At 40.3% G+C, this 8,840-nt stretch overlaps 1 long non-coding RNA gene across 1 annotated transcript; it reads left to right on the top strand.

Annotated features, from left to right (window-relative positions):
* The first annotated feature begins 1,938 nt into the window (after positions 1–1,938).
* LOC129150859 (uncharacterized) lies at positions 1,939–6,517 on the top strand. The gene is made up of 3 exons (XR_008557620.1): positions 1,939–1,967; positions 3,007–3,054; positions 6,424–6,517. It is a non-coding gene; the product is annotated as an uncharacterized LOC129150859 (long non-coding RNA).
* The last annotated feature ends 2,323 nt before the right edge of the window (positions 6,518–8,840 follow it).

Genomic DNA, 8,840 nt, shown 5'->3' with positions numbered 1-8,840 from the left:
GCGTGGGGTGACCAGGCTGGCAAGGGAGCAGTTGGGGGCGACCAGGCTGGCAAGGGGGGGCGACCAGGCCAGCAGGGGGGGAGTTGGGGGTGACCAGGTCGGTGGGGGGGTGGAAGGGGCGACCAGACTGGTGGGGGGGCCAGTTGGGGGCGACCAGGCCAACAGGGGGGCAGTTAGGGGCAATCAGGCAGGCAGGCAAGGTGAGCAGTTGGGAGCCAGCGGTCCTGGATTGTGAGAGGGATGTCCGACTGCCGGTTTAGGCCCGATCCTGGATTGGAGAGGGTGCAGGCTGGCCTGAGGGGACCCCCCTGTGCATGAATTTCGTGCACTGGGCCTCTAAGTATAATGTTAGATGTAGGATCTTTGGAGATGTTCTTTATCAAGTTGAGGAAATATCCTTGTATTCCTAGTTTCCTGAGAGTTTAAAAAATCATGAATGAATCCCGTATGATCAGAGAGCATACTTTGTTTTCTTTCAATTTTTTAAGGTTTCTTTTACAGCCCAGCATATCAAGAGATGGTCGAATTTGTTGTTGTTGTTGTTTTTTTTTTTAAACTGTTACATGGGTCCTTGGAAACCCCCCCCCCCCCCAACATTAATATTCTATAGTTGTTGCGTGGATTATTCTCCATATGTTCTGTAGGTTGGTTGTGTTGCTTAGGTCTACTGTATACCCATGCTGATTTTCCATTTAGGAGAATGTGGTGTTGAACTACTAAACAATTATAATTGTGGATTTATTTATTTCTCTGCTTTTTCATTTGTTTCAAGATATATTGTAATTGCTTATTGAAGCATTTCTATGATGAGAGCTTTAAAATCCCTGTCAGATAAACTCTAGTAATTTATTCATCTTAGTGTTAGCATCAGTTGATTGACTTTTCTCATTCAATTGTGATTTTTGTTATGATGGGTGATTTTTAAAAATTGTTTCTTGGACATTTTGATTATTATTTTAGGAGTCTTTGCATCCTTTTAAATATTGTACTTTAGAAGGGAGTCACCCTATTTAGGCTTTGCATGTAGGTTCTAGCTTTCTCTTGTAGGCTGTACTTTCAAGGACAATTTAATTTTCAGACCCTTTCTAGAGCATATTTAATTTTCATGAATAATATTTTCACATGGATACCCATCATAACATTGGGAATTAATTCTCTTGGGCGTTCCTTTGGATTAAATTAAATCACATAAAATTTAGAACTGAAAAAAGAATAATGACTTTCTTAAATAATATACACATATAGCCTCTAAATATAATGACCTAAAGCCTGAAAGTTAAAATACTGTTAATATCAGTATTGGCTAAGGTGAAACACAATGGTAGGACTGTAGATAGGTATGTTTCTGGAGGGAAATATACCAATACAAAATAACAGCTTTAAAAATCCTCATTCACTTTAATCTCATACTAATACTCCTAAGAGTTTATGGTAAGACAAGATTCAGAGATTACCTAGAAAAAAATTACTGGTAATTTATCTGATAAATTGAAGATACTGTTCATAGGTTTTGTGGAAAGGATCTTGAATTCAGTAGAGGCTGCACCCATGTTTACATCTGAGTCTCTCTCATGATCTTATTGAATAGAGGAGAACATCGAGCAAGTCATCAACGTGCATGGTAGGCAGAGCAGGCACTTGTGATGGGGGTTGTGCTGGGAAGCTCACCGCCCTTAATTTGGGGAGTATCTCCATCAGCGTCTCCTTCCCACCTCCTTTCCTTTTCTCTCCTTCTCTTCATCCACTCCTTTCTTTCACCTTTTTCTTTCTTCTTTCAAACCCTGAGCAGAATAAGCATTTAATAGCACTTCTTGAACATTTCTACATTTGCAGGGATGTGAATTAAGGAGCACTTAAAGCTGGGTAAACCCTGCCCTAACAACACTGGCGTCCAGTCGTGTTGGTTAGACGTCAGCAGCAGCAATGACTGTTACCGTGCTGTGAAGCAGGTCTCACAGAGTAACGAGGTGAGAAGACAGGGTGTGCACTGGATGGATGGCATGCATGTCCTTTCCAACACTACATCTCTACATCTTTGAAACAGTTGATCCCATTCTGCTCATCAGTGAGTTTATTCCAGCAAGTGTGCTCTGGGTGGATTAACATAGCCCAAAGGAAAGAAATGCAATCTTTGGCCTTCAGAAACTTCCAGTTTTATGTCAGCACTTTCAGAAACACTTTAGCCAATTGATTTAGCTTGTTTTGCATCTTTCTATGTGTATGACAGCATAAGAAGGAACGTATTAAATTATTTCTCCCATCCTGTTTTTGCTTCTTTCCCCCAACCCCAGTAAATCTGATAAGTTGATGGGTGGGATCAAGTCTCATTCTCTGTGTCTGGGTTTCCCATTGTCCCTGCTCATTGGCACCCAGAACTCTGCATAATGAATGACTTAAGCCACCATTGAAGCCACGATCCCTGAAGTTGTCCATTCGTTTCCAAGGACATATATTTGCAAATATTACTAAAGCCAAGCCCAGGACCACAGAGGAATAGTTTCATAATATTATGTACTTAATTCTTTGGCTTGGGTTTAAGGGCTATCTGTCAACTCAATCTGGATGTATGAGTGATTTACTTCCAGCTGTGTGAATTCAGGGCTTGAAGAGGAGGATGGCTGATGAAGTTCTGGTAACATTTACCAGGAAGCCACACGTAGGCCGGTGTGGGAGGGACAGTATTTTCTTTATGAATTGTTCATTAGTAACAGCTAAAACAATAGTTACGGTTTATTGAGTGCTGCTCTATGCCAAGTACTTACGTTCATGATCTCACTGCATTCTTACCACAGTTGGGGGAGATTGCATTACTTCTCAGTTTACGATCTAGAGGGTTCACAAGAGTGAGATGACTTTCCCCAAATCAAAGAGCCAAGAAGTGCCAGACTGGGGATAGCGGGCATATCCCATCACCATTCAACAATACAATAAACAAAACTCCTGAGTCTGGTGACTTTAAACCATTTAATCATCTTAATCACCCATTTTGCTTTGTTATATACACAGGTACTTAGAAGAAATGATGGCCAATATGTTTCCACAAGCAAAATCTGGGTAAATACACAGTGAATTCCAAAATAATTATTGTACTTCAAATAGCTTACACTTACCCCTTACAATTAGAGAGAGTACTCAAATTCAGGCAACAGGGACAAAAGTTATTGAGATTTTCTGGATTGCACTTGGTTCTCCTATTTGCCAAAAGAATGTAGTTGTGTCATTTTGGTAGAAGGTCAGCAAATATATTTAGATAGTTTATGGTCATTGGGCCACTGTAGATATGTTTGTTTCCTTCTTGGTTAAAATTTCTCTCTACAATTCATTCCCTACCTAACTGAAAAGGAGGATGAGCTTCACATGACCAGACAGTCCTGGGGGGCTTTTCTGTGACAAGCATTTCAGTCAGAGTGGAGGGTGGCTGGAGTCTTGGAAAGGGGCTGCTGGAACCCCTGTTAGTGGGAGTGAGGGGCCACTGAATGCTAAGCCAGTGGTGCCAGGAGAAGAGGATCATGGCATCTCCCAGTTGTGACAAGCATGAGAGGAAGAGACTCCATCTCCTGCCTTTGGATACTGTATCCTATCTTCTGCCAAGGTCTTCCCATCGTTCCTCATCCTTTCTGACAGGCAGATTGGACACCAGGGATCAGTTCTTCTGAATGTCATGCCCCCTGTGCAGAAGGGACATTCCTAGCCTCATTTATTTTATACTTAAATTCATATAAGGCATGATTTTGGGTTACCAATACTTAGACCAAATGGCTAGCTATTTTGGGGGGTATGCCCGCAATTCTATAGATTAAAATTTTCAGTGGACACAAGGCCAAGTAAAGGGAATAGATACTGTGACTGAGAACTCTGAAAGAGCAGACATAGATTTTCGTAGGAAGTGTTTGCACCATCAAATTGGATGAGGACATCTACTTCAATAAGAAGTAGTAAAATCTGTTACATTTTCATTTTTACCTTTGTATTTGATTCGTTGATTTTTTAAAGAAAACCCTATAAAAATCCCTACATAACGAAGTTTATGTCTATTAGAAAAGGAGTTGGAGCTTCAAATGCACAAAAAATGTTTTATTTGCTGGAATTTCAAGAACAATGTTTTTAAACATAGTAATAAGAGTAAAAGTGTAAAACATAAATATCACCAAATAAGTAGATTCTAAGTAAAATCATTGCACAAAACAAATGCACTTATTTTTCCTAATCTTAGTAACAAATTATTTTTGTAGTTCTTTCCCCAATTCTCATTCTTAACTCAAGACCCAATGCGTTTCACAACTCTTATTAACCCCTTATTAACGTACTGCTCATCACTGTGTCTCTTCACATTTCAAACAAAGCACTAGCCTTCCGACAAAGTTCCGTGGGGGACGGCAACCTCTTCCTTTGCTGGGCATTAGGTAGGGCTCCTTCATAATCAATAAAGGTCTGCAGTAATTCACGTTGTATTCTCTAATCATTAGGTCAATTATATCCAATTTGCATGATGAAAACTTATGTTTCAAGAATAATGCCTATATTCAAAGGCATCAGCCTGACACTTTTTAACATTCTTCACGTTTTAAACTTCACCCCAGAAATCTGACTCATAAATTTGAACTGTTGTCTCTGGACGCGGCTATAAATCTAGAAGAATCATCTGACCTTACACAGAAAATGAAATGCCCATTTACAACGGAATTGGAAAGTTTAAGCCACTTTGGTTTATTCCGGGTAGAAATTCAAGTCGCCTATTGAGAACATGCTCCCAGCCATAGGGGTGGACGCTTCCAGAGATCTTTATTACACACCCATCCACCTCTGGGAGAGAAGCCCTTGACAACAGCTTTAGTTTATTTTTTAGGCATTCTTTGTTTCCATAAGCAGTGGAAGCTCTCTCTCCTTTCTCATTCCTCTTCCCAATGTACTATGTTTTAACATCTTGATGTCAAGGATTTATCTAATTTCTTTTATATCTGAATGCTAAGAAGCTATGAGTATGTAATCAAGACTGTCACTAGGGAGAAGTCTCCGTAATGCTGTGGCTTCCCCTGTTATTACCACTGTTTATTAAACCCAAATATTCTAACCCAATAATAAGCCACAGGGACCATGTGAGTTAATACTTTCCATACTGTGCCATTAATAATATATTTACATTAAAGTGTACAAAAGTTATCCCACTGTGTAAATGTACCACAGCTTTTTTATCCACTCATCTACTGATGGGCATTTGGGTGTTTCCAGATCTTGGCTATTGTAAATAACGCTGCAATGAACATAGGAATGCATATATTCTTTTGAATTAGTGTTTCAGGTTTCTTCGCATATAGTCCCAGAAGTGGAATCACTGGGTCATAAGGTAGTTCCATTTTTTATTTTTTGAGGTAACTCCATACTGCTTTCCACACTGGCTGCACCCATCTGCATTCCCACCAACAGAGCCCCAAGGTTCCCTTTCTTTTCACATCCTGCCAATGCTGTTGCTTGTTGATTTATTGATGTATCCATTCTGACAGGTATGAGGTGATAGCTCATTGTGATTTTAATTTGCATCTCTTTGATGATTAGTGACATTGAGCATTTTTTATATGTCAATTGGCCATCTGTAAGAAAGAAAGAAATCTCACTCTTTGTCACAGCATGGATGGACCTGGAGAGTATTATACTAAGTAAAATAAGTCAGTCAAAGCAGACAAGTACCATATGATTTCACTTATATGTGGAATTTAATGAACAAAATAAATTAAAAAACAAAGTGGAGACAGACTCATGGATACGGAGAACAGACTGACATCTGTCAGAGGGGAGGGAGGTTGGGGGGCTGGGTGAAAAAGGTGAAGGGATTAAGCAAAGAAAAAACCCACCTTGTAGACACAGGCAGCAGTATGGTGGAGACCAGAGGGAAAGACCAGAGTTGGAGGAGGTAGAAGAGGGTAAAGGGGGGGGGGGCGGTAAATGGTGATGGCAGGAGACTTGACTTGGGGTGGTGAACACACAATACAATATACAGATGATGTTTTGTAGAATTGTACACCTGAAACCTGTATAATTTCATTAGCAATGTCACCTCAACAAATTCAATAAAAATTTTTGAAACAAGTACAAAATTACTGGGGTGCCTGACTAAGCTATTTGAAGGATAGTGTTTGAGTCTCTTGGGGGAAAAGATGATATACATTACTTAAAACAGTTATCTCTACAGTTCCTTAAAAATTCACTGCCAGTTCAGTGGTTCATTGTCACCCCCTTGGTCAATGCAGGGAGGATGCCAAAAAAGAAGAAAAAAGTGAAAAAAGTGTTTCAAGAAATGTGTTGGTGCAACATAAATGCACAGACAACATAGTAAGGAGGAAAGTTCAGCCTCTGCTTTAATGCCAAGTATCAGGATTTGATGAGTATAATCTCATTCAGTGCTCTTAGCTTAGTCCCATTTTGCAGACAGGAAATTGCACCCAAGTTTAAATGCCCTGAGCAAACTTACAGAGCTGGTACATGGAAACGCTATCCATGAGTCTGAAGGGACCAAGCTGTGGGAGAGGAGCAGAGAGGGCTGGCCTGGGACCTCTGTGAGATGCAAGCTCTTTGATTCTAAACTGGAAATCGTGGGAACATGCTGGGAAGAGGCAAGTTATTTGATAAGACCATAATTCCTCCACATCTATACACTCACCAAATCTATGAAGTGTATTTATTCATTTCCTTATTAGGAATCAATTTCACGTGATGCTTATTGGCCAAGTGAGGTTATTGGAGAAACTATGGTTTGACATTTATAACTTTGATCTTGAACCCCACAACGGGGCTGGCCTGCTCATATGTGGTGTGTGTGACTGGTTTTAGGAGGAGAAGCTGTACTAGTAAGTGGAGGAGGAAGGAAACAGACTCTGTGTTCATCTCACATGAGGCTTCCTACAGATCCATTAGGGTCTTTGGTAATCTTTTCAGGGAGTCAGATTTTTAAATAATCAGCGAGGTTGACTGTTACACAGAGAAGAGACTATGAAGCCCAGATCTGGTGTTTGTTACACCGAATAGGTGTGTTTAAACGTGGTTAATCCAACTTGACCTGCCTTATTCTTATGAGCTCTGTCAGAGAAATCTCTGTGCTCCCCAAGGACATACTTATTTATCTTTCATTTCCTTTAAGGAAGATTCCATCTCTCTCCTGTACTTCACGATTCCAAGCAATCTTAATGTTGTGCTTTGGGTGACGTGACCTTTGCAGTAACAGCCACCTGAGTGGTGAGACTTGCTGAGAGTGGTCCTCTCCCCAAGGCCCTACCTGCAGCAGACACTGTTGAGTGTGCCCCGTGGAACTTTCCCTGTTCTTAGGAAAAAAGGCAAACAGCTGAGGAAGAATGATGAGCGATTCTCACACGAAGAACAATACATCAAGAATATCTAAATTAATTTAACAATTACAAGGAATATTCTTGGCCACATCAATTTAAGATATGCTGGCAAGCGGGAAATGATTTCTAATTTATATATGTCATTTCTGATATTTCTTCTGTAGCTAAGAAAAAACGAGAGAGAATTTTGGATTTTTGTTAAATTGATCCATAATAATTTTTTTATGTCTTTTTGTGTGTGAATAGTTGGCAAGGGTCATGTAAAGGTCAGGAAGTTAACTCAAGAAATGTTCCAGTCTTCTCTATGAGTAAATAAATAATGAAGGAAAGAATAAATAAATTCCAGAAGTCAGTACAGTGCAAAATGTTGTCGAATGATTAATTAATTATGGTGAGAAGTTGACAATTATGATAAAAACATTTTATGGTAGAACTGATGACTGAAGCAAATGATCTGCTATAGGATGAAAATAGCAGCTGTGGTTGGTGTTTTGATTTGGCTTTAGAACGAACAGGTATCCTTCATTAGCATGAATTTGTCTTCTTCATGACAATTTCACCTGAAAAGTCATGGGCTATCAAGTATTGGTGGTTTAATTTGGAAATCTCATGTTCTGCGGAGGGGAGGGAAGGGCGCGTTTCACTGCCATAACAAAGTACAACTGGCTGGGGGTTCAAGCAACAGACATCTAGACATCTATTTTCTCACCATTCTGGAGGCTGGAAGTCCAAGATCAAGGTGTCCACAGGGCTGGTTTTTCCTGAGGCCTATCTCTTTGGCTTGTAGATGGCCACCTTCTCCCTGTGTCCTCACATGGTCGTTCCTCTGTGTGTGTCTGAGTCCTAATATCTCCTTTATATAATGTCACCGGTCTTATTGAATTAGGGCCCACCCTAATAACCTCCTTTTAACTAAATCACATCTTTGAAGATTATTTCCAAACAAGGTCATAGTCTGAGGATTTCAACATGTGAACTTTGGGGTGACAGAGTTCAGCCCATAACATATTGTAAACCATCCAAAAGTAAGGCCTACAGTTGAGCTTCACTGTGCTGGACAGTTTCATTTCCTGCTATTCCTTCCACAGTATTAAAAAAACCCCACAATGTTTGTGCCCAAAATGCATCAAACATATTTCATCTAATAGGACAAATGTAATACTTTTGTTTTCCTTGGCAGTGTGAGAATGGGAGGTGGGACAGTCTCTTGGTGTCAGAGGAGAAGAGAATGACATTAGGAATGGAGAAAGTATGTGCACACTGGCTTCTTGCTCATTCATTTCTTCATTTCTCAAACACTGCCTGCCCGCCTGCCCTGAACCAGGCACCATCCTGAAGGCAGTTACACATGCACTAGAAAACTCATTTTTTTGTCCTCACAGGGCCAATGGATTGAGATGGAAGGAGAGGTCAACTTGTAAAGAATGGAAGGTATGAACTCATCAAACAGGTGTCTGTTCACCATCTCCTGTGAGTCAAGCTTCTTCTGGGTTCCTGGTATGT

Source organism: Eptesicus fuscus, chromosome 12, assembly GCF_027574615.1.
Source record: "Eptesicus fuscus isolate TK198812 chromosome 12, DD_ASM_mEF_20220401, whole genome shotgun sequence".
NCBI lineage: Eukaryota > Metazoa > Chordata > Mammalia > Chiroptera > Vespertilionidae > Eptesicus > Eptesicus fuscus.
Note: the sequence above shows the minus strand (reverse complement) of the source record. Positions and strands in the feature narration are given on the sequence as shown.